The sequence below is a fragment of the Ursus americanus genome, chromosome 23 (genome assembly GCF_024610735.1).
Source record: "Ursus americanus isolate L20-20 chromosome 23, mUrsAme1.1.p, whole genome shotgun sequence".
Taxonomy (NCBI): domain Eukaryota; kingdom Metazoa; phylum Chordata; class Mammalia; order Carnivora; family Ursidae; genus Ursus; species Ursus americanus.
In genome coordinates this window covers 8,205,063-8,230,502 of record NC_142149.1, presented here as the reverse complement: position 1 = coordinate 8,230,502, position 25,440 = coordinate 8,205,063, and the positions used below count along the sequence as shown (strand labels likewise).

At 53.1% G+C, this 25,440-nt stretch overlaps 2 long non-coding RNA genes across 3 annotated transcripts in view; both read right to left on the bottom strand.

The window, feature by feature from the left end:
• Window positions 1-11,465, bottom strand: part of LOC123803115 (uncharacterized) — a 153,958-nt gene extending 142,493 nt beyond the window's left edge. For both annotated transcript variants that reach the window (XR_015721248.1, XR_015721249.1), the window contains exon 1: window positions 3,009-11,465. This is a non-coding gene — a long non-coding RNA (uncharacterized LOC123803115). The remainder of the gene's footprint in view (window positions 1-3,008) is intronic.
• Window positions 11,466-23,959: 12,494 nt separating this feature from the next.
• The window catches only part of LOC123802917 (uncharacterized), a 142,659-nt gene continuing 141,178 nt past the window's right edge, over window positions 23,960-25,440 (bottom strand). Inside the window, exon 3 of the long non-coding RNA XR_006782695.2 lies at window positions 23,960-24,022. This is a non-coding gene — a long non-coding RNA (uncharacterized LOC123802917). The remainder of the gene's footprint in view (window positions 24,023-25,440) is intronic.

The window sequence follows — 25,440 nt, the reverse complement described above, 5'->3', positions numbered from 1 at the left end:
AGAGGACATGGAAGAGCTGACTGCTCGCTGGTTACCTGTGCGGGCGCTCGGCTACGGGCTCTGTGTGCATCATTGCAGATCATCTGAGCCGCGCTCAGAAGTCTGATTTGTCCTCCGTTCACACATGAAGGAACGGAGGCTCGTAGAGGCTAAGTAACTTGCCGAAGGTCCAGCAGCCCAGGTGACAGCACCTGAAGTCACAACCTGGTTCATGTGACACCAGCATTCCTGTTCAAAAGGTAGTTTTCAAATTATCCTAACGTCAGGGAAGAGGAGAAGGACAGGAAGTGGGCGACCGAGAGCTGCGGCAAGGCTCAACGGTGCAGTCATGGGCGCTCAGGCCGGGGAATGCTAGGCGCCACGCTTGGGGGGGGAGGAGGAGGATGGGGAGCCCATGACCGGAAGGGAGCAGCACCTGCAGAGTGGGCTCCCCCAGCTCGTCCATCCCTTGTTCCCCGGGCAGCCTCTCCCAGCGTCAGCTCCCAGCCTCTGTCCCCTGACCCAGACAGGACCTCCCAGGGGACCAGGCACCTCCGTGCCTCCCAGCGAAGCCTCTGGCCCCCCGTTCTTTCGCCCACATCCTGCCAGCTCCGTGGAGCCAGGCAGCAACCTCTCCACCACCCTCAGACGTGGCTGGGAACACTGGTGCCTGGCTCAGGGAGGCTCCTGGAAGCCCTAGGCACGGATCACTGCACTCAGCCATCGGATTAAAGGGGCTCAGAACGAGGGCAGCCTGCATGGCTGGGCCTGCCGGGCGGCTCTGGAGCAAGGCCAGGCGGCCCTTCCCTCCTCTGCCCAGCCAGTGGGATGCCAGGCAGCCTGAAGAGGCTGGGGACAGAGAACAGGGGGTGACGTGGCCTCACCTCTTCCTTCCAGCTGCCACAAAGGGCAGAGCCCTTGGGGTCCGGAGGTGGCCTTTCCTAGGGAAAGGAAAGCTCCGTGTGGTCAGAGTCCCTGTGGAGGGGTGTGGGCCTGCACCGTGGACAGTGTCCCACCCGGGTCTTGTTTAGAGTGAATCACTTGGAAAGAGACCCAAAACTGTATCCTACAGGAAATCACAGGCCAAGAGCCAGAAAGAAACCAGGTCAAGCTTCATGGAATCAGGCCACCAGGAAGGAAGGCAAAGAGCCCACTGTTTATGGAGTGTCTTCTCCACGCCGGCCCTACTCAACACATGTGCAGCGGCACCCTTCCAGGGAGGTCAGGCTTTGCCCCATTTCACAGGCCAGCCAAGACCATCAGTGCTTTGCTGGCGGTTACAGAAGCAGCAGGTGGCCCAGCTAGGACGCAAATCTAGGTGCCCGTCACTCCCGAGTCAGAACTCCGTCCGTGACACCCAAGACCACCTCTGGGCACTGCCCCCGCCCCGGGGCACCGCAGCAGCCGGCATGGGAATTCTCAGAGGCCACCCTGACTCTAAGATGCAGCGAGTGTCGGGTCAAGAGCACGAGGCGGAGTTCAAAGCCGGATGCTGCACTTACAGGCTGTGTGACTTTGGGCAAGTGTCTTAACTTCTCTGTGGCATTGTGTCCTCTTTTGAAGAACAGAGCTATGGATGCTCTATCCTCGGGGCTCAACTGTGAGGAGGAAATGAAGGATGGGGGTAGAGTGTTGAGGCCAGTGCTTGAACGCTGTACGTGCTCGATGGATGTTAGCGATCGGTACTACTGGTCAAGGCAACGTCAGCCTGAATCTCAAAGACCTAGCTCCTGTCACCAGACCTCCCTTTACCAAATCCCCCTCTAAACCCCAAACAAGCTGCAGGTTTCCCAGCAGGTTGCTGATTGCTCGGGGCTGTCCTGCAGTGGGAGCGGAGACCAGCCGGAGAGGACTCTGGGTGACTAAAAATAAACACTCATCAGCAGACCACACACTTCATGCCCGCCCCTCCCTCTGCGGATGGGAGGAGAGAATGCAAATTTCGCGTTGAGTCAAGGCAAACGTGTTTCTTCTTCAAGGGAGAGACGGACACAGGAAATGAAAGGCGAAGTGCCACAAACGACAAATGACCACCCCGAATGTCCCCTTGTCTCGGTACAGCCTCACGTGATAGACCCCGGAGCTGGGAAGGAGCCAGGAGCTGGGAGGGTTTGGGACCATCACAGTCTGGGAAGCCAGAGGTGGGCATGTGAGCGCACAGAGGGGTCCCACGTGCAAAGACACACACACACACACACACACACACTCCCGTCCAGCTGCTCCGAAATTCAAAGGCCCTTGGCTTCTGAGAGAATCACAACCCAGCTCCCCCTCCCCTCCCCAGGACACCGTAGGCAGCCACATGGCCTGGGGACTCTAAAAGGAACAGAGTCAGACACAGATACCCCCATGATGTCCCTAGAGACGGGACAAAGCCCAGACCGTCTACTGGTATTAGAAGTCCGCTTTATTTTGAAAGACTATACCACCTCCCCCTCCCTCCTTGCTCACTGGCGTGTGCCAGAATGTGTCACCCGGTCCTCAACTTCAGCCCATCGTCCCTGAAAGGAACGTCTGTCTGTGAGCCCCAAGGGCCCCTGGCTGCAGCCATCGCTCCTCCTTAGATGCCCCTAACCCAGCGGCCTCGGAGCCCCCCACGCCACCTCCAGGCAGCCTGCTCAGCCCGGCTGCTTCCCCTGGAGCTCACGAGAATTAATTTACTCCCAGTTCTCAAGGCTACCTCCTTCACGGTGTTTCTACCCTTCACCGCTCCCCACAGCACAGCAAATAAGACCCCATTTTATATGGAAAACACTAAAATAGGATCACACCTTTTAAAAGATATTTCCACCTCACAGACTGAAATCAGACTTCACCTTTCTCCCACCCTCCACCACCACCGCCCTGGCCCCCTCCACACACACACACACACACACGCACGCACACACACGCACACGCGCACGCACGCACACCGTTTCGCTACCAGACTTCCCTAAGCCCATTTAATTGAAAAGGCATGATTTAGGCTAATTGACAGCAGATGGGTTCAGCTGCAAGACGCAGGGAAGCATTTGTTGAACATGACTTACAGCAACGAGGCAAAACTTTCTCCTTTTTATACCGTTCTTCGAGCTCCACGGCCAAAACAGCTCAGCAGAAATAAGAGGAGAAAAAAAAAGTAATTAGTGTTTAATTTTTTAACAATTTTTAACTCCCTTTTTAATTGCTTTACATAAACCTGTCCTAGAATTTTACAGCCTTCAAATCTCTGTCTAAGTCTGGTCCTTGTTTCTGGTTTTAATTACAGGGAGGCTTGTCTGGCACATTAAATTAGAAGAAAAACACACACACACAATTTCAGAAATATTTTGCTGTTGGACTCCCAACTGCACATCTAATATTTCAGCGTGCGAATGGGAAGGCTTGGGTGGAAGCAAAAGTGGGCCAAGTGCTCCCGCAGCCTTACTGCGTCAACCCCAAAACTGTCCCTTAGGTTATTAGAGAAAGAGTGGTCACAAGGCAGTGTCCGATGGCCCATAGCGGCCCGGGCATCTCAGGGCTGCTTTGAAAATAACCGGCTTCCCAGAAGAGCTGGGCGTGTTGCAGACCTTTGCAGGCTTTGGTCAGACTTCAGGTTCTTGCTTCCAAGCCGGGCCATCAGACCTTATGCTCCTGTCTGCAGTCCCCTTTCAACGGGACAGAAACCGGAGAGGAGCGCTGCGTGGAGCAAAGGAGTGGAGGTCTCCGCAGCGCAAGGTTAACAGGACGGGAGGGTCCAGGGGGCAGATGCAGGCTGCATGATGACCAGGTGGCTGCATCCAATGGTCTCCATTGCAGAGACTGTTCGAGCAAAGTCGTATCCACGCTGAGCACTGGGCCCTCTGTGCTCACCAGTATGGCAGCCACCGGCCTCCATGTGCTTACTTAAATTGCAACGGATGAACGTGACATCAAATGACAGTTCCCTTCTTCAGCAGCTCTAGCCACATCCCGACTGCTCAACAGGGTAACGCCTGTGGATAACGCCTGTGGGTAACGACTAGGGAATACATTGTACAGTCTAAATATGGGGCATCTCCGTCTCTGCAGAAAGATTCGTGGCACAGGGTCACTCCAGATTCTTCCTATGGGAAACGTGGTCTGAGGTGAGGCAGCGTGGGCGTCCCCCGGGGAGGGGGTGAGAAAGGCAGGATCTCGGGCCTCACCAAGACTTGGGAACTGCATCATAACAAGCCCCCAGGTGATCTGAGTAGGCATTCGGGGTCACATCCCTGAAGCAGTGTGGCTGGCTGGGGCCTGGAGCAGAGTAATGGCCCGTGGATTCCCTTCAAGGTGTGTGCAGAGGGGGGGGAGAGTGTGCAGATGGGGGGTAAGGGGTGGTGTGCCATAAAATGTCCTCGGGACACAAACCCTGCAGGGCTGAGGCTCCCCCGGCTTGTGTTCATTAGCGCCGAGGCCGCAGACCCCCTTGGCAGACCCTGCCCGAGCCTGCCCTGGGCTCCTCCAGGACTCCCGCTGGGAGGCGGAGGGCCGCCTGGCGCCGCTGGGCGGGCAGCTCTGGGGATGGAGCCAGGCCAACGCCGGTTCCCCACACACGGTCATTACCTCCCGAAAACCCAGGAGTTATTACAATTAAAACACGTTGCAGGGGGGAGAGGGGGCTGGAGGAGGTCCCTTTAGGAAGGAACACTGGGATTAAAAGAAATTAGAGCAGTTGTCATGACGACGCTGCCAGGCTGGGCCTACCCTGTGATTATTTCAATGGGAACGGGATGGGGGTAGATGGGGCTGGGACAGAGGGGTGCCGGGGAACCATACCCAGCTGCATGGGCAAGAGCTAGGCTTTTTCCCCTCAAAATGGGAGGCAGCAGCCCAGGAAATCATCCCGAGGTGGATTCCTGCTGGCTTTCGCATTCTCTGGAACTATTGCTTATCCCAGGGAGCTCTGTCCTCCGGGATGTTGACACCCCAGGCCCCTGCCATCCCTTTCTTTTGAAACTAGGAAACTCCCAAGAGGGCCCCTCCCTGCTCCTTCGGCCGAGTAGGTGGAATGGCCCGGCCTGGTTTCCTATCAGCTCCACTCTGGAGATTAGGAGACCCACAGAAAGCCAACCATCCCTTCCTCTAGGTGGCTGGGGCAGTGGGGGGAGGGGGACCCTGCCGCAGGAAGTACAGGTGTGTGAGGTGGGCGGAGTCACAGAAAGCAAGTGGACGTGTTCTGGAAGCGGGCCCATGATAATGAGCAAGATGGAAACCTGCCTAGGACACCTCCAGGCCCCAGCAAAGGATTAGGGTCCCTACAGAACAGGGCTCCTCATTTGGCAGCGCTACAGGGACTGAAAAGAGAAAACAGTAATTAGCTCTCCATCTCTCTGCTTGCCCGCCCTGAGCAGGTCTGGCCAACAGGCAAGGAGGGCCTGTTCTGGAAGCCCCTGCGGGAGCAGAAGGGCTGGGATGGGACTGGGGGCTGAGGGGGGGAGAGGGATGCAGGCTGCTCACATGAGGAGAGCCCTCAGCAAATCCTCATTCCTCCAATCCTGGCTCCTCTGGTTCGTGGGCTCATGGGCCGGACCGCAGGAAGAGGGCTACACACTGGACCTGAGGGAGGAGTTTCAGGCATCTGGAGGGTGGCTTTCCGTCCATGCAGAAGGTTAACTGGGCCCCAGGCCGGTCCTTGATCCTCCTTAGAACCCCAGGCTCAAGAGCCTGGAGGGTCTGGATCCTCCTCCTGGCTTTGCCCTCCCTTTTGAGAGCTCATCATTTCCAGATTTCCAACCCCCAGAGCCACTGCCCGTCATTCTGGATCTCCTGTTTATATTTGCAAGATCTGAAGCGTCCCTATAAAACATGCACTTGCAGAATGAGGCCTAAGAGCAGAACCTTCGCCTCAGCCACGGGCTTTGCGTGGGGCCTTGGACAACTCACTCGACAGGTCTGTCTCAAGTTCCTTCTGTGTACAAACCCATCTAGCATACGGTGTCATCTCGGGATGTAGGACTTCCAGTTTTCAAATAGGGACATCCCCCAGCAAACCGGGACACGTCGGTGACCCTTTCAGGCACAGCGTGTTCATCTTGGGGGGGCAGCTATTGCGTATACAGGGGGCTTCCCTCCTTTGTAAAATGCTTTCTACGTTATATATGCGCCCAAAAGGTATATATACACACACATACACACACGTGCGTACGTATACGTATATGAATTTTCCAAAGAGATATATTGGGAAGTAATTATTCCCATTTCTACAAGAATCCTCACTTGGCAAAATGACCAAGTGTGACGTTCCTCCGTACAATGCTAGGGTGTGGAAGGAAAATCCAGAGAGACCGAGCTGACAGATGGGAAAGCAACAGGAAATCCGTGTGCTTCTGAGATCCTTTCATTTCCGGGGAAACCCCAGAGCTTCTAGAAGATTCTTGCTCCCAGCTTTGCTGCACTCTTTCTAATGGGAAGCAGAGCACACCTGCACTGGCCCCGCCACCCATCCACGAGAGTCCCCCCAAAAGCGATTTGTCTGAGGAAGTGCTGTCAGGAGGGGGTGTTTGCAAAGGCTCCGGGGTGCACTGCAGCACGATGGGACGGAATGGGCTCTCTAAGGTGCCCTTTGTGATACACCGAGACAGCAGCAGCAGCGTTCTATTTATTTTCCCGCCCTCCCTCAGTTCAGAGTTCACGGACTGGCTCAGGCTTCTCCAGCTCCGAAAGAACTTCAGGTGGCGAGTTCCCAAGCAAATCGAAAACACTCACATCATAGAATCCTGCCCAAGATTCTTTTTTCTTTTTTTTTTTACCATTTAGCATTTAGAACAACAGGTGAGAGGGGACAGGAGGGAAAGAGGAGAGATGACAATGGGGTCACGATCCTCTCTCCCTGCCAGCTTGGAAACCCAGAGGCATGGCTGCGTGACATGCAGCTTGCCCCCCGCCCCGCAAACCTGAGCTGAGCAAGGCCTGGGGGGGGGGGGCACTGAGAACCCTGTGTCTCTGTCCCCTCCCCTCCACCTGCTGCTTTCAGGGACAACCTGAGCCACGTGGCTGGGGCCACAATCAGTATAATAAACTCCACTCACTCCCTGTCTAAATCATGAAGAGAAAGGGCCCAGCTGGAAACACATCCTGTCTCCTTCAAGGTGAGGTGACAGTGGGGCCAGGCACAGTGAGGGGGAAGGATATTGGAAGGTGTTGAAAAGGAGGGCTCTCTTGTTCTCCCTGTTGGGGGGATCAAAGTCCTCGCACTTAATGAAAAGGAGGCAGATCACGTCTGTGCCCCCAAGGAAGTGCAGGCCCCTCCTCCCTGGAGCCCCAGGCTCCCAGAGGCTAGGTAGCAGGCACAGAGACCCTGAGACCCAACCCCCACCCCTGGCCCTGCAGAGGCAGAAGCTCACATCACCAGGGAGCAAACGGTGACTACGACTACGGAGCCTGGCCATCCTACTTCTGGACATTGGAACACCCAGCACTGCTGGGAGGGGCTTCGCGGTGATGCTGGGGCTTACTACTTCTCAACTGTTTGGTGAGAGATGCCCTCACCATCTTCAAGAGTAGGGCTCAGTCCTGCTAGGAAGAGAAAGCTGAGCTAAAAGATCCTAACATGCCCCCTCAAACCCCCACCTCCATCCCTGCTTGTTTCTGCTATTTACTGCATTTATTATACGACTTTGAAGTCTCTCTCTCTCTCCCTCCCACCTTTGACCTCTTACAAGACAAAACTAGGCTTTCTGTGTGTCTTTGTAGCCCATGCACACAGGAAGCACCAAATAAATGTTTACCCAAACAGATTTTTTTTTTTAAGATTTAATTTGTTTAGTCAGAGAGAGCGCAGAAGCAGGGTGAGTGGCAGGCAGAGGGAGAAGCAGACTCCCCGCTGAGCAGGGAGCCTGATGTGGGGCTCGATCCCAGGACCCTGAGACCATGACCTGAGCCGAAGGCAGACACTGAACGGACTGAGCCACCCAGGAGCCCCTCCAAACAGATTCTTTACAGCCTGACGACCGGGTATGTCCAAGGGGTGCAGAATCTATCTGGCACTCCAGCCAAATCCCCAGGAATCCAGGCAGGGGATCCTGGCCTCTCCTTTCCTTTCACCTCTCCTTTTCCACAAATTTCCCCCAGAGGAGGCTGGGAACTGGCCCATTGTTCTGCCTCACACCATTTGACAATAATAAAAAGAAAAAAATGCAAACAAGCCCTAGAGGAGAAAAAGTAGCAAAGAGAAAAAAAAAACAAAAACCACCACCACCACCCTGGGAGAAGAGGAACACAACGTGCGTGGGTACACACATACAGCAAGTTAGCATATCCCAACGCCCCCTGCGCAGAAACCAAACAGGAAATCTAGAATCATTACCAAATGCACTTCCCCTGTTTGCCCTGCCCTCGGCCCCTGGGGGTGGGCCAAGGGTCCTCAGGCCCTGATAACCACCAGACTAGAAGCGGCGGGAGGGTGGGGCTTTGATGGACTGATTGGCATTTCCTCCCCTCCCTCTTCCCTCCTGACCTCTCCGTAGGGTTTCACGGTGGCTGGTTGATGGGATGGGATGGAAGCCTCTAGCTGCTGCCATCTCCCAGGAGCAGCGGGGCTCAGAGAGGGTCCACGAAGGCCCCCCACAGTGTGGGAGTGGAAGGTGGCCAGCAGCTGGCCTCCCTCAGCCCACTCCACAGAGAGCTGTGTGATGGCCTTGGCTTTGGGATCAAGACCTCCTGCTCTTAAGAAAACAGATCGGAAATTTTGGCATCAAATTAAAATATGTTGAGAGGAAGCAAGTAACCCTCGGAGTGAAAGGCAGGCCACGAGACTGAAGCAAAAAATCTGAGCAGAAACCAGAGCTGCAGTGGTGCTGAGTTCAAGTTCATCCTCCTCGGGCTATTCTTCTTGCTGGAAAGCACGGCTGAAGATTGCACCCTGGCTCTGGTTGGCTGCCTCACCAATCCATCAAAAGTCAGCCAACCTCTCATGTAAAAGGCCAGACAGTAAATATTTTTAGCTTTGGGGCCATGGGGGTCTCTGTCGCAAATGCTTAACAATGCCACTGTCGCATGGAAGGAGACACAATATGGCAATGAACGGGCATGGCCATGTTCTAGCAAAGCCTTGTTTATAGGGACTCCTGGCTGGCTCAGGCATCCGAGTATGCGACTCTCGAACTCAGAGCTGTGAGTACTCAAGGTGGGGTCCCTGCCCCAGCAGCATCAGCATCACCTGGGAGCTTGTGAGAAAGGTGGGACTCGGGTCCCACCCCGGACCTGCTGATCAGACTCTGTGTTTCGACAGAATCTCCAGGGGATTCCTGTGTACATCTAACTGGAGGAATACCAGTCTATCCCACAGATGCCTGACCAAACTTGGCTCTCTATCAGAATCCCCTGCGATGCTTAAAAAAATTCTTAGATCTCATCACCATCTCACTGAATCGAAATCACCATGGGTGGCCCAGGGATTGGTACTTTGTTCCAACGTTTTATTTGAGAATGTTCAAACACAGAGAAATGTTGTACCCACACACCCACCACCTAGATGCTATGATTTTCAAGATTTTGCTATGTTTGTTTCATCACATACCTGTGCACGGATCTATCCACCAATGCATCTCACTTTCTAAATGCATGTCCAAGCCAACTGCAGACATCCGAACCCTGCATCCCTAAACACTTCAGTACGCGCAGCAGGAATTTCTACCAATGTCTCCAACAGGGGCCCCTATTCATCTAGTGAGTCTTTTTTTTTTTTTTTCTGTCCCGAGGGAACAGGACTTAGGACGTGGCACAAAGTGGTCCTCTCCCTCCAACTCTTAAAAAAGTGGCGCCCTGGGCTAGGGGAGAATTTCTGGTGTGTGACTTCATTCCACATTGCTCCGTGAACCCCACCTCCTCTTTCCCTTGGTAGGCATGGAGACAATGGCCACTCCTCCTAGCTCCCTGCATCTCTTGTACTTAGCAATGGCGTTAACTGGATACCGCCATGGTCCCCAAACCTTCCCTGGTGTGTTCCCTCCTGGCAAACCCTTCAGTTCTTTCACATCCCATCTGTGGAGACTAATGGCGAGCCTGTCATTACAAACTTCCAATTCTATAGTCAAGAACTTTGGAATGGACTTTCGGACAACATGCTATGTTGCCATTGCTCATTGCTGCTGGGTTTCAGAATATTGTGGACCAGAGAGCCCCAAGGTCACCTTCGCATCTGGTTTTCCTTCATCTTCTCTTTGTTTTTGTGTTGTTTTCTTTTTGACAGTGACCTGCCCAATATAAAGCTCCGAGCTCTGTCAGTCAGGGCTGATGTGAACCCCAAAACGAATCAGAGATAGTTTTCCGACTACTTTAACCCGGAAAGGAGGCGGGCCCTCGGACACAAGGCAGGACCATTCATTCTGGCCAACAACTAGCACGTCATCCCACTACTGCACCCAGGAGCTTTTTAGGAATCTTCCAGAATCCCTGAGTTGGGTCTGCGGTTAGAACCAGTCCAGCCCGGTTCTAACCCCACTTCCTCTCCTCCTCAAGGCACTCAGATAGACACCAGAGAGCCCTCGAGATAAATTAATAAGAGAGTTATTGCCCCTAAACAATTGCCCGATGATTTCCAAATACTCTTCAACAATCCACGAAAAGACTCTCCCAGAGTCTGAACACACCCCCTCCCAAGTTACTCTGTCTCAGAGATAACTGGGTCACACATAAGGTCACCCTTCATTCAGCATTTCCACCTACAAACAGAAAAGGGCGAATGGGTTCTCTCGCCCCCTGCCCCTTGCCCACTTTTTCCAGACCACCCACTCTCTGTTTGCACTGGTCCTCCAACCTTGAAACCCGACACCCTCCTCGGTAGGAACCACCCATGCTTAAACAAATAAATACCCCAAAGTGACCCACTCCCCGGTGGTATTCAAATAAATGTCCCAGGAAGGAGGGTGGGGGAAGGAGGAAGGGCACTCTGGGCCTTCTCTGCTGGGTGCCTGCCTCGAAGCATCCTTGGGTCTGCTCAAGACTAGCCATGAGACCCACCAGAATGGAGAGGGACTCCACGGGCTAAGAGGTTCTGTGAGTCACCTCCGGGGAGGTTCCCACTGCCTGAGCTCAGGGGAAGGGAGGCAGGGACAGTTGGCCGTGCTCGGTCAAAGGGGAAGACCTCCAAAGACAGTGTGGAGTCCTCTCTGAGCTCGTTACTCAGCCCTAAGCCTTGAAATCCCTCCCACTGCGGATGGAGTGTTAGGTGCCGTTGGGAGAGAGGATGGATGGGTGAGTGTGGAGGAACAGGGACCAGTTCTCTATGACTCAGAAACACTTAAATATAGCCCCGAGACCAGCCTGCAGTGAGGACGGGAGGGGTGCAGGGAAACAGGAGGCACCCGGCAAAGCAAAAACCTCCTTGCCTCTGACTCAATGCAGAAAACCACCGAGAGTCTTTGGTTTCACGGAATGTGGAGGGCTAGGAATAAAGTCTCAGCTCTGTCACGGGTCGGTTGGTCAAGGGAGTCACTAATGAAAAGGATTTTCAAGCGTATCTGGGAAATAAGTAGGGGGGAAGACAACTGCCGCTTTAAGAGAAACTCAGATAGTTGCAGACCCCCCTCTACCGCCCCCCACCACCCCCACGCCACCCCTGCACCGCCCCCCCAGGAAGGGAGGAAGAGAGACGTCCTGTCCTCAGAAGTTGGCCAAGGAGGTTTACGGATGGCCCAGGAAAGTGTGGACAAGACCTCGCTAGGGAACTGGCTGAGCACTGCTGGTGCGTAAGGACCGGGCAGGGAGAAGGAGACTACGTTTCAAAAATAAACACAAACCCCAAAATAAACACTGTTAATGGAAGTGACTAATCAAGGGTGTGCTGAACTTGGTGGTTCTTGATAAGATACAGGTGGAAATGCACTCGGAAAAAATAACAGATTTCTTTCCCCTTTGGTAAATAAAGTGAGGTTGAGGGTGCAGGGGACTGGGGTTGGTGCTTGGTTCAACCCTGAAGCAGAGATTTAAAACACAGCTTTTCCAGCCCAACGCTATTGACATTTGGAGCTGGATAATACTTCGTAGTGAGGGGAGGGGCTGTCCTGTTCATTGCAAGATTTTTAGTAGCTCCCCCGGCTTCTACCCACTAAATGCCAGTAGTATCCTCCCCTCTGGTGATGACAACCGAAGGTATCTCCACGCATTGCAAATGGCCCCGGGGTGGGGGACAGACAGCAACATCACCCCTGGTGGAGAACCACTGGTTAAAATCAGGAGCATGGCTGAGGTTGAAAGTCACATCTGAGCTTGCTATAGGGGCTCAGAGAGCCAGACAACTGGCCAGCTGGCCAGAAATGGGGCATCTCATGTATTTGAACGTCTGCTGGTCATTAATGGCTGGACCATTAATAGCAGGACCTCAGCAGGAAGCCACCCGCTGGCACCCAGACCAACATGACCAGGATCTTGTCGATTAGGAAGCCCTAAGAATGAAGTCTCAGATCTACACAGCTTCCAAAGCTCTGGAAGAACAGTCACTGTAGTCTCGAAGTTGCCTTGCTTGGGAAGGTGAGTGACTATGACCCATTTCAAGGAACAAGGCACATCCAGATGCCACCTGGAGTCCAGCAGGTAGAGCCACCTGCCTCCCTGGGCTCCAAAGTGAGTCACATGTAGGACCAGCGAGAGTCACTTCTCAGACATCAAGTTTCTCTTGCAAGGCACAGACTAAGGAGAGGGCAGGGTGATTGCGGAATGATTCTTTAAAGACACTGTTTTCAGAGACCCCGTGGCCACCCACCACTTTCCGTCTACAGAATCTGCAGCGACCTACTGTGTAGTCAACACAGCTGTCCCTTTGTGGAGGGCCGGGGGGAGAAGGACTCACCAAGGCCCGAAGCAAAACGTCAGCCACCTCACCTGCCACCTTTGCTGGCGAGCACCTCCAGGATGCTCTGGGGTCACCTTGAACCCAGGCAGCACGTCCAGAAGAGAATCACGTCATATGCCATTCTGCACCCAGGCAGCCTGGCCTGCTGTGCCATGAGTCCCATTCCGTGATACATGCTACGGAAGGGGACGTTTACTGCAGTGGGGCTTTTGTTGCATGGAGGCACGGAATTAAAACCTCTGCTTGCCTATCTTATCGGCACAAGTAGAAATAGTTTCAGGTGCTTCTCCCTTGCCTCCATAAGCTCTGTCTGGTGTTGGGCTGCTGGGCTGGAGGAGAAGGGTGATGGACTGAGAGGCGGAGGCAGGGGAGAAGCCTATGGGGCCAGTCCGCAGGCACTAGGTCCTGTCCTCTCTCTCTGCCTCCCCCCGCCCCCTATTCTGGAAGCGCTGCAGAATCATCTTCCCCGCTGGCCTGCTGCTTCCCTCCTCAGCAATCTGCTTTCCACAAAAAAAAAGTGTTCTAAATAGAGCGGAACTGAGAATGGGGCCGCAGCCCGGATGAAGTCTTCCCCTCCCCGGAGAGCCCGGCGTCCCCCATGGAGGGCTGGTCCACCCCCAGCGCCTCTTATTCAAAGCATTCTTGACCCGGGAGCGCCCAACCCTGACGGCAGGCGCGAAGCCACCACAAATGGATTTTGCCTCTGAAGCACTTTGCCTGGGCTGGACCCCTCCTCCCTCCCAGGCATGTCGGATGCCTTCTCGGGCCTCCTGTCCCTGCATTTACAGCGAGGGGATCCTATTCCAGGCCGGGGTTCGCAGGCCCACTCCCATCAAGGCTCACCATTAGCTTGCTGGGTGAGGCGAGGGGCAGCTGAACGTCAGCGTCCCCAGAACCGAGGTCCGAGAGCGAGGACTGCAGGCTCTCTCTTACCACATGAGATTGTTCAATACTAGCTTGCATTAAGTTAGAGTCTCCTGGTGCTCTCAGGGGGCCCGCACACCAGACCGGGGGTGGATCCTGAGACATTCCTCCTCCATTCTGGAAACGTCTCCCCAAAGCTGCGACAGACCTGGCACGGTAGCAGGGGTGTGACCCAGGCACAGCACACGGTCCTGTGCATTTCACCCTTTCGCACGTACGCCGAGCGTCATTCCGACGTCAACCAGCTTTTACTAATGAGGTTCTCACACCCTCTGGAATAAGAATCATATCCTTCAGCCCCTCAGAAGATGGCTGTGAGGAAGGCCCCCACTACTCCAAAGGGGACGTCCAGCTCCCCCCTTCATCATGCCACCAACTCATAACCCAGGGACCACACCTCGGTCAGGAGACCCTGGGACAGCTCTAGGACATCTTTAGATAAAGGGTGTAGGAGTGGCAGTCAGGAAGAACAGAGGAAGCTGGGGGGCTCATGGGGAAGTTGTGGGGGGGTAGTAGACCCCGCCCTCCACCCCAGGCCACTTCCTGATGCCCCCACTGAGTTACATCTGAAGGAATCTAAAGTCAAACGGATTCCATGACTTGTCCCTGAGTCACGCCACCCTGTCCTTCACGGCTTCCCTGAATTCAGCACCTCCAAGAATGCCAATTCATCCAAACAGGCAAAGGAAAGGAATTTAGAAAGTGAACTTCCATGGGAAGTGGGGATGACCAACACGTATGGCTGACAGCGTGGGGTGTTACCTCCTTCACTCCAACAAGGAAGAGGGGAACGCGGAGACCAGAGGGAGAGTCTGAAACACGCAAATAGGGGTCCTTAATAACACAGCACGCTTATAAACAAGAATAATCATTGCTCAACATTGTTTGGTGGGGGGATTTTTTTGTTTTGTTTTGTTTTTTTCTCTGATCTCATGTAGTTCAAAGCTAGGGGGGGAAAAAAGCTATTCCTCTCTATCTCCTTTCTCACAAATCTGGTTCAGACCCCTCCCCCCCCCAAAAATTAAAATGTTGAAACAAGGTATTTCCCCCCCTCCGGATAAACTGCTTTACAATCAGCTACTGCTGGGGTCAGGAAACCTGAGTTCAACGGCTTTCTGCTCACACAAAAACTCACTACGAGGGGGATTCGTACACAAGAGCTTCTGCGGAGAGATGGTCACCCCCACACAACCACCCCTTTGTATCAGTTCCAGCTTTTCTGTGAAACCACATCTCTCCTCTGCTTCACCCCTACCCCTCCTTCGCCAACCATCCATCTGCCGCGTCTACACCCTGAGCTGAGGTCGGAAGGTGAGGGTATGGTGGGCACGAAGGGGAACACTCCAGCGGACAAAGGAAGGGTAGGGGAGAGCTGCTCCCTAGGCCCCGATAGGGAGCTTATTTTCTTTACTCTTAGGTGTGTGATGCTCAAAAGGCAGGGGAATGGTCAAAATCAAAATAAATAGCCAACGGAAATAGGCGGCCCCTCCCTGGGAATGGTAATTGCACAGGATGAAAGTTTATCCAAACACATGAGAAAAATGGTGCGTGTTGGAGGACGGGGTCGGGGGGAGGAGTGATCCTTACTGGAAAGGAAATTTGTTTACAACATTTTATTTGCTCCTTAGTTTTTAATGCTGTCCTGGCCCCGTGTCCTGTAAACAAACCAGCTTTTCCATTCTCCAGCGGTGCCAGGAGGGCCAAGGACGGAACAGCCTGAGCTGCTGCCAGAATCCTGGGCCACTGAGGTCTCCCGCATACAAGAACCCGCACCCAGCTGGGGGTCCGAGAGAGAGGGGCGCAGCAAAGAAGGGTGTGATTTGCACTCTAGGTGTGGAAACTGGGAGAAGCCTGTTGGGCTTGTGAAATTGGCTCTTCTCTCTGCTCCCCGGGCAGGAGGCTACTGAAGGGCCTCAAGTAGCCAAGGTGTGTGTCTAATGGGAGTATTCGGTAGGGGTCCCTTGGTCAGTAAAGGCCCCAGACAGAGTCTGGAAAGAACGCGGCCTCTGGGAGAAAAAGCGGGACTGGGGTTAGAGTCAGCCGAAGGGAATGTGGTGTTGAGCTTGCTCCGGAGGTGATCACTGCTCCCAGAGTCAGGGGCCAGACATCATCCCCATCAACACTCCTGGCCAGCAGCTCCGCTTTCTCCCCAGGACCAAACCAAACAGGCCAAAGAGCTTGCTTGCAGCCAGAAACACAGACTTGGTGGCGGAGTGCACATTTGAAGTCTCCCTTCCGGTCCAGGCAAAGAGATCATCTGAGCCAAGAGTCATGGCAGCCGGGCCACTGGGCTCTGTGTCTAGAGTACAGAGGCACGCTGCCTGAGCGCAGAGTCGCTGGCACTGTGGGAAGTGCCACGCCTGCAATAACACATGGACGCCTTGCTAACACCCCCACGGAGCAGTTTAAAGAGAAGGAAACTGAGGCCCGGGGAGGCAATGTTACTCCCCAGAGGTCTCACGGCTAGAATGGGTAGGATGGTTCAGGCCGAGGTGGTCTGTTCCATCTAGCCTCTCTTTAAGGTTGTTGGGTCCTAAAATAGTCACCAGAGTCCCTCAATTTTGGCACAAAAAAGAGTCCTCTATCCCCACCACTGCCTCCTCACATACCACCAAGGTGTAAATGGGAAAAACTCAGAGATCTGGGGTGTTTTGTTATATTAGCCAACCGGGACTGATACAGCTTGCATTTTCAGTCCCTCCTGAGATGTTGGTTGAGAAAGCAGAACAGGGCATGGAGGATAGGGTACGTTCCATGGCGAGTCACTGACCCCCCCCCCCCCAGCTTTATATCCTCACCTGTAACAATGAGGTCTCAATACCTTTCACGAAGGGGCTGTAAGATTTCAACGAGAAGCTGTGAAATTGTAAAGCACTCTAGAACACAGGACATACTGTTTCCTGAATTGCCTGATTTTTCTCGGCTGAACGTCCTATCATCTCTCAAATGTTTGAAACTGGTGCCAGTGACTGCAGCCCACAGAGGGCATCCCCCTTTGTCCAAAACTCTAATTCTACTAGTTTGTACAAAGTGAAAAGACGAGGGGGTGGACTTTTGAGTTCTTGCTCTCTTCCCCAAGACGGTGGACTTCCCGCCTATATCTCTGGGACTCCCTTTTCCTTTCTATGCTCCTCCCCTTGGGAGGGGTAGTTAATCAGAGAGCAACTGGGAACAGACCCTCTCTCCGGAGCCTGCTTGCTTTTGACTGACACCTCTTTCCTCTTTGCCTTCTGTCCCCAGGTGGTAAGCCCTTGAACCCCCGGGGCCCATCTGCCCATCATTACCCATCTTCTCTGCCTGTGACTTACTGGAAAAGTCTGCGTGAAGGTGAAGGGCAGGCAGCATCACCCATTCAGATTCTCCGGGAACCCTAACAAAGAGTTCATCTGGCAAATGAAATTAAACCTGTACATAAGATCCCAAAGGCAGAGAATATCTTATATGTGGGGTTTTTTTCCTTCTGTGTTTCTCCTATGGGACATTGTGAAATTCTTCAGAAATTCGACCTGAACTCCTGAATTTAAATTTCTTATTCTGACCTTTTTTTTTTTTTAAAGATTTTATTTATTTATGTGACAGAGAGACAGCCAGCGAGAGAGGGAACACAGCAGGGGAGTGGGAGAGGAAGAAGCAGGCTCCCAGCGGAGGAGCCCGATGTGGGACTCGATCCTGGAACGCCGGGATCACGCCCTGAGCCGAAGGCAAGAGCTTAACGACTGCACTACCCAGGCGCCCCTTCTTATTCTGACCTTAAAAATGAACCTGGCTCTCAAATAATCAGCAAAACCCAGGCACATTCTATTTCAAGAAAGGTTTCTGCAGGGAAAGCAACCCATCAAGCAACAAGCACATTTTCTCCACTGTTCAGAAAACACTTTATTGATGAATAATGGGCATATAAGAAACTGGCAAATTTGGTGGGACACTCAGCCACAGGTCATTAGTAGGAAAAGTCAACCCAACACCTTTCTTGTATATCTACCTCGTTCAAATCGCCATGCCACAACTGAAGAGCTCCGAACTTGAGGCCCCCTAACTACCTTGGTTGTGATCCCAACCCTCACATGTAAGACTTGGTCCAAGTGACTGATCCATGTGGTTCTGTTTTCTGCCAGCATCCAGTGTCAATCACAGTGCCTGCCATGTGATCATGAACATGAGTGATTATCTCAGGGATAAATTTCAATGCATAAGGAGTGACCTAGTTCCTGCTCTGATAAGGGTAGGGGGAAGGGGAGGGAGGGTTGGGAAGAAGGGGGTACTTAAAACAAGTTCAGTGTAAGCACAGTCAGTGCCGTATGAAAAGCGCTGTGGTCCAGAAAGGAGGGATCAGCATTTTATGAGTACCTATCCAATGCCAGATAAATACGTTAAAAGAACATGTGCCTGGTCAAGAGGGAAGAAGGAATTCAGGAAGGCATCCCAGAGAAGGGAGACTTGGAGAGGATCCTTGAAGGACTAGTAGGACGTCAGTAGCCTGGGTACCCAACATTGACCTTTTTAAAAATAGACTCATCCAGGAAGAATTGCCAGAGGATTAAAAATCACGCTGAGTTCAATCGAAAATCACCACTGGAATGTGAAAGGAACTTTCTTAATTAAGCAGTTCCAGAACATTCCCAACTCTTGGCTACAGGAAGAGTGGTGGTGAGCCATTATACCCTGAACTGGCCCGGAAGGTGTACCCTCTGTGGACCGTTGCCAGGGTGGCAGTGGCGCTCAGGGTGCCTTGGTAGGCAGGACCCCATGGTGGTGGGTATTAGCAAGCCCCACCCGTGAGGCCCGAGGACCCGAGAACCTCAGTGTTCAGAACAGACTGGCTTTGCACCGAGGACGTTTGAGGCAAAGGGTAAAGAATGTTCTATGTAGTTTAGCTTCATTGCAGCTCATACTTGGAAACTGGATAGACTGGGTGCCTGTCTAGCCCCTCTGGTCTGGACATTTCACTCCCTGGATGGTGACGAGTCCTGGTCAGACCCCAGTTAGCCCTCATGGCCCTACCTTCAGCGGCTCCTCTTGGAGGGCATCTGGCTGAAATCACCAGCCAGGGTTCAGCACGAACAGTCACATAGGAAGGAAAGGTGACAACATAGAGAAACAAATGATGTGTATCTTTTTCCGATGCCCAGACTTATGCTCAGGGCCGAGGACGGAGGGACCCACGAGGACCACCTGGTCCTGAGCCTCTGCACCGGCAGCTGGGCAGTTCTGAAGCCCACGGGAGCCCTGATTACAGCCAGCTTCATGAACAGGACAACGCGGCCACGTGTCTTCCGTACCCTGAGTTGCGGTAACAGTGGGGGAAGGCAGGCAAAGGAGGGAAGAAAGGAGAACGAGATGGAAAACAATTAAGAAAAAAAAAATCCCAAACCCTTTGACAGAACTTGATAACCCGAAGTACGCAGTGATCGGTGCGGGACGGCATACAAAAGCCAAAAGGCAGGTCCCGGGACGGGTCAACTTAAGACTTAATATTTGCCTTTCACTAAGCAAACTAATAAATCCCCTCCAGTTGTAGCCACGCAGAGCTCCCAGTTTTTATTTATTGGTCAAAACTAACTACAGGCAGGTTTTTTCCCCCCTCGTCACCCCGGGCAAATAGCAGTCCCCCTTCCCCGTGCTGCCATCAGTCTATGTGTCTATTTGCCTTCTCCCTCAACAAACTCAAGTTCAGTGCAACTGACAACGAGTGCAAACAGCTTTGAAGTATTCTTTGGTAATGGACTTCCCGGGACAGCCCTGTTTCTGGCTTGTGCAGCCACAGGCAGAGGGAGACGAGCTACTTGTCAGAGAACAGGCAGCCCTCAGCTGGGTCAGGTGAGGCTTAGAACCTGACACATGGGAGGGACCTTAGAGGATCACCCACGCCACCCACTTCCCCTTCCCTCTCCCACTTTGTGGATGAGAAGACTGAGACCCACCGAAAAGGATCTTGGGGCTGAAGTTAAGGTAGGACTAGAGTATAGACTTCCAGAACCCCCCCCCCCCGCCCAGTTCAGAGCTTTTGTCAGCCTGGGCATAGAAGGTCTCACTCTGAAGCAGGGGTAGGGGGACCCAGCCCTGCTTCCCACCAGCCTGGCGTGAGAGTCTTGTCCAAGGTCAGTGGCCATTCCCAAGGTCACCCTTATGCCCTTTAGACCATATTCCTCTGAGCAGAGGGCTGTACTTCACCATTAGGACCTTCCATCTCTCCATCAACACCGGGGTTTTGGGGACCCTTTGAAGAGGATGAAAGGTCCCTGTGGGTCAAGTTTCAATGCCACGGGAAAATCTCACAGGAAAGCCTGAACAAAATCTCAGGACAGGGCCCTAACTTGAGATTATATGTATAATGGATCGCAGCAAGATGACTGTGTCCAGCATGTGGATAAATGCCTTTCCACGGTACCTTGGGCAACACCTGATTTACTCTTCTCAAATGGAGCAAAGACACAGCAAACCTTCCAGTCACGGACTCGATTAAATATGACGGCACTCCGGATGTCAGAGACAGAAGAGGCTTCAGGGATCACGTGGCCCGACTCCTCTATTTTACAGGGAAGGAATGAAGAGGAGGGGCTTTTGGAGACAAAATCTCAGATTTCCTTGTCTCTCTACTCTGTGCTTTTTATCAGAAGTCACCCTGGACCCAGAAGTAAGAGACAGATACATGCTGGGGAGGGGGCAAAGTGCACCTGCCTCAAAATCTCGTTGGGAAGTTGACATTCAGGGTCTCTAGAGAGCCCACGAACTGCTCTTCACAATCCTACTGCTTCCCCTACCAGGCTGAATACCATCCAGCCCCCTCTCCCCGTCCTCTCCCGCTCTGCCAAAAAGGCTGCCTCCCCTAGGCCTGGGCGATCCCGCATCTGATGTTGGAAAGGGGATCTCTGCCTCAGTCAGAGGTAAATTTAGATAAAGATGATGCCTTTAGACCACTTCGAACTCAGGGATTCTGTGATTTTATGTGAATGAGAAGATAAGAGAGCGAGAAAGAGGAGATTGTTGCCTTTGGCACAACAGTGAGACATCGGGAACTGAAGACCGTACATGGGACATGAACGAAGGGCACGTCTGAAATGAGTCCATCTTTTTTTTTTTTTTTTAAAGATTTTATTTATTTATTCGACAGGATAGAGACAGCCAGCGAGAGAGGGAACACAAGCAGGGGGAGTGGGAGAGGAAGAAGCAGGCTCATAGTGGAGGAGCCTGATGTGGGGCTCGATCCCATAACGCCGGGATCACGCCCTGAGCCGAAGGCAGACGCTTAACCGCTGTGCCACCCAGGTGCCCCTGAGTCCATCTTTTTAAAAAGAAAAGTGGTGCCCAAGGCCCTGGGCTAGCCTTCCCTCAACACAGTGAAGGCAGAAGAGCCAGAACAGGGGCAAAGACTCGGGTGCATGGGGGATCTCGATCTTTACACACGGGTAACGAGAGACGGGTTTCTAGATGTTTGCATGTGCATCTCCACCTTAGCAGGCAATGACCCCCCGTGTAGCCACAGCGAGCAAGAGGGGCGGGATGAGCCGGAGGCTCGCGTTCCAGCACCGCAGACGCTCATGCCCGTCTTTCAACAGAAAAGATGGAGGCCTGATCCCCCGACAAGAAGCAACAGCTTCGGGACGGCATACAATCCCGAAAGCCCGGCTTTGACTAACCTGAAAAGAACCTGTAATTTGCCTTTGGATTGTTCTTACTTGTCAAGAACACCAAAAATTGGGCAGGTACAACCTTCCCGTCCTCCTCCACCGCCCACGACCACCACCAAGTTCCGCTCCCTGATCCCAGATAAAGTCAGTGTCTGGAGAGGGAAGAGGGAGCCGGGAGGCCCCATTCGACACGACTGGAGTGGAACTCAAAGGTGATCTGGGAGACTTTAGAGGGAAAGTACACACTTGGGCCCCATTTACATGCCCTTGATATTTCAAAGAATCCTAGAGTTCAAAGGCATTTCAGGAAGTCCTCCAGCCAACTCCTTTGCTCCCTAGACAACCCCGTCCCCCGTCCCAATGACTTTAGCTCTTAACTCTCTCTCTAGCAAAGATGCAGAGTTTTCTTCTTGGCTCCTTCTACGTGGTACGTGTCTGTCAGACATGCGTAGTCTGTTTCCCCGCCGTTCGCAGTGGTTGTGGTAATTTTTGTTTCCCGATGATCTGCTCTGTTCTTAACAAGAAAGGTTAGCGTCACCTTTTTTAAGTAGGACTGTATTGGAGAGGAATCCCTGATCCCTTGAATGGCTCCCATCTCCATCATCCACAGCACGTCTTGTGAAGGAAGTGGTCTCAGCTGGTTCGTTACACCCAGGTTTTTATTCAATCTCATGCAAGCCTACCACCCGGGAAACACCTGACATGGTCGGGATTGGTGCTTGATCCAATGGCCTCCATCTGTAGCCTGCCCAGTGGTCAATGATGTGGTCAGACGCAAGGGTTCTGGATGGCAGCTGGCCAGGCTAATCAAGCGAGCGACGGCAGGGAACTTAGCAGCAGAAGCAACGTCAGCAAGCCACCCAGGAGGGTGGCCAATTTTTCTGGTTTGCCCAGGACTGTCCCAGGTTTATCACCAAAAAGTCGCGTGTCCCAGGATACCTCTCAGCCCAGGGTAAACTGGGATGGCTACCACCCCTCAGCTCATTGTCACAGGAGAATTCTAGAATCAGGAGCAGTGAGTCCTGCTGCTGAGCAGATGATTAGAATGACTACGGCGTCAGAGTTCTTGCTGTTCCTGGAAACTGTCTAGTGAATGGATGTCTTGAATGACTTTGGGCTTCTAGAAAGGCCTCGCTGGACAGCTGCTGGGCAGACTCTTCCTGTCTACCTTACTTCGAGAGCAATTTGGAATAAACCCACGTTAATGGAGGTGATCTAAGCGGGTCTCTGTTCCTTGAAACCTGAAGGACTCTAACCAGTGCGACGAGTCTGTGTGCATGTCAAGGAAGGAAGACCAAAGCCCCCAAACAAACCTTACGTTTCAACAGCAGGAAACGACCTCAAGAGGTGCTCCTCACTCATTTTGTGGGGAATCTGAGAGGCCAAGAAGGACCCCATTGCTCCCCTGAGCAGACACTGAAGTCACTCTATGATCACAGAAACACATCAGCTACAACAAAGAGAAGATATGTGTGTATGGCTTTAATTTTTCTACAAAGGCAAGCCATCCGTTTGCTTTCGAAGTTGAACGAACGCACACCTTTCGCTCTGCAATTTAGACAAGGTCGACTCTAGAATTTCAGTCATGTGCACGGTGGCCCTGGAGGGGAGGACCACACAGGACTCGTGTTTCGAGGGGCCCGATCTGCCGTCAGGAGTGTCGTCAGCATCCGAGGGGAAGAGGGTCTTCAATAAACACACCAGCTCTGGTAGCTAGATGGTCTATGATGAAGCACCATGCTCGGGCAGGGGCCCCAGCTGCCATCTGAGAGGAGGGGTCTTCTCGGCTGGCGGTGCGTCTGTGTCAACAGAAGACAGCTGGGAAACGAATAGAATACCATGTCAATTGTACACCAAAATGACATTAAAAAAAAAAAGAGAGAAAACAGCTGGGATGAACACACAGCATTCAGTTTTTGCTCTTCCAGACAAACACCTGTGTGGGATCCAAGCAAAGAAAGCTGGACATGGAGGATACCCGCCTTCCTGACCCCGCGCCCCTACAGGAGCCCCCTCCAATGTCCCTGACACCCGAGGTCCCGAAGAACTTCGGCACTGACCTGCATGGCTCTGGAACCTGATGGGCCAGATCCAGAAGAAGCGAGAGGACATTCTATTCCAATGCTGCTCACATAGCCACACAAACACTGGCCTCTCCAGAAGGAACAGGAACAAAAATTAAAATCCCATTTGGCCTAAGTGTGGTTAACAATTCACTCTGTATCCGGCTGGAAGATAATGGAGCAAACAAGAATTGCCGAGTCCAAAGGCACAGCAGACGGGGGAGCTGGGGGGCAAGAAAGGGTGTGGTAGAAAGCCCTTTGGTTTCCGGGCACTGGGGGGAGGCTTAAGGGCAGGAGGCAGCAGAGGAAACGTCTTCCACAAGAAGGCAGGACAAGGTCTGTGATGACGGTAACTTGTCCAACAGTAGGTCACGTCCAACCGCAGGTCACGTCCAGTTCATGCCGGTCCACACAGAGACTATTCCTCAGTGCGAGGGTCTTTCCTTTCCCCTCCAATGTCTTCTCAGATCCAGAAGTTCCTTCATTGTCCAAAATAAGAATTCTTAATCAAACCCAGAGCTCTTGCCTCTTAAGAGATGGTCCCACCTTAGGTGGGTCCTTTGCAAGGTCCTGATGGCATACGTCGGCTCCCCCCAGGTTCCCGGTGGGAAGTATGGCGAGGAAGAGGAGCCCTTAGCTGCTCCTCCTTTCCAGGCCTGTAGACCGAAACACAGCATCGGAGTTAGACTCTGCCTTCTCTTTCGTCAGCAGTGAGCTGGACTCTCCTGTCTTTAGTCCATACGGTTCTAGCTGGCGCACAGAACCCACAGTGCGGAAAGCACTATTTGGGCTAAGACAGGGGAAGAAAAAAAAAAAAAGGAAGGCCTATTTATACCACTCAAGGAACTCCCCCTACACTGAATTACCACCAGGAACCCTCCACACAGATCTCACCACTATACCACATAGCCGATTTAAACAAACAAAAACGACAACAAAAAACCCAAAACACTGAATATAGCCAGCCCAGGGGAAGTGGAAGCTTCTGTTTTTCAGCATGTCATGACACTGCACGGGAGATTCGGCACAGGATACATGGAGGTGTTAGGTCGCCCACTGTAGAGACAGGAAAACTGAGGCACAGAGGGTGCCAGGATGGCCAGGGCGTAGTCCCTAATGTTCACTTTAGCTGGGACTTCTGTCTGTTCTCACAAATCCCTTAACAAAAAATTAGCAAATTATCCAGAACAGATGGGGTCCCTTGGAGGAAACAGGACGACGTGGCTTAACACATTTGCTTTCCTATGGTGATTGCAAATAAGCGAAGCTGGACGTGGGCTCCACATATTTCCTGACTTCCCACCACCCCCTGTGACCCCCATTTCTGAGGGGCAAATATATTTAGTGCCACCAAATGCCCTCAGGGGACTTCCCCATTTTAAAATCGGTGAGACCCAGCGAGGCAAGCAAGGGGCCTACTCCCCGGCATGGATAATCCAGGCCTCACGATTGCGGCAATCGCCATCCACCCATAAGGACCAACAGGGACACGTGCAAATGCGTGCATTGCCAAGGACCAGCCCGGGTGAGATGCTGTGGAAACGGACACAGAGCAGACAGGCGAGCCCCGCCCTCGCAGGCCTCGGGACAGAGGAGATCCTGATCAAGCATGCGGCTGGAAGGACATTGGTGCTGAGGGACACGCACTGCAGATTCTGGGGGCGGTCTGGGCTGAAGGCCCCCATCGGCCCCTCTGCAGACCCACTATGGGGGTCGCAGCCCAGCCTGTGCAGGGGCGCTCTCCTTCCCGTGGGCTTTGCCACCCCCCTGGCAGGGATGTGGGTGGCTGCCGAGACACCCAGAAACTGGGCACTGTCAGAGGCGGCAGGAGGTCCCAGTGAGGGCCTACTCCAGGGAGATGGAGCAGAGAGAACGCAGAAGGCATTCCTCTGCAGGAGAGCTGCAAGGGGGGAGTGTGCGTGTTAGAACCACCTACCCACCAAAAGCCAGGCGGTGTGCCCACGCAGAGGCGCTCCGGCGCTCGGAGAGGCTCTCTGATTGGCCGCCAAGAGGAAACCGTAAGTCTCACCCAGGTGCTGCCTGGGCTCTCCAGACACTCTCTCATTTGGACCTG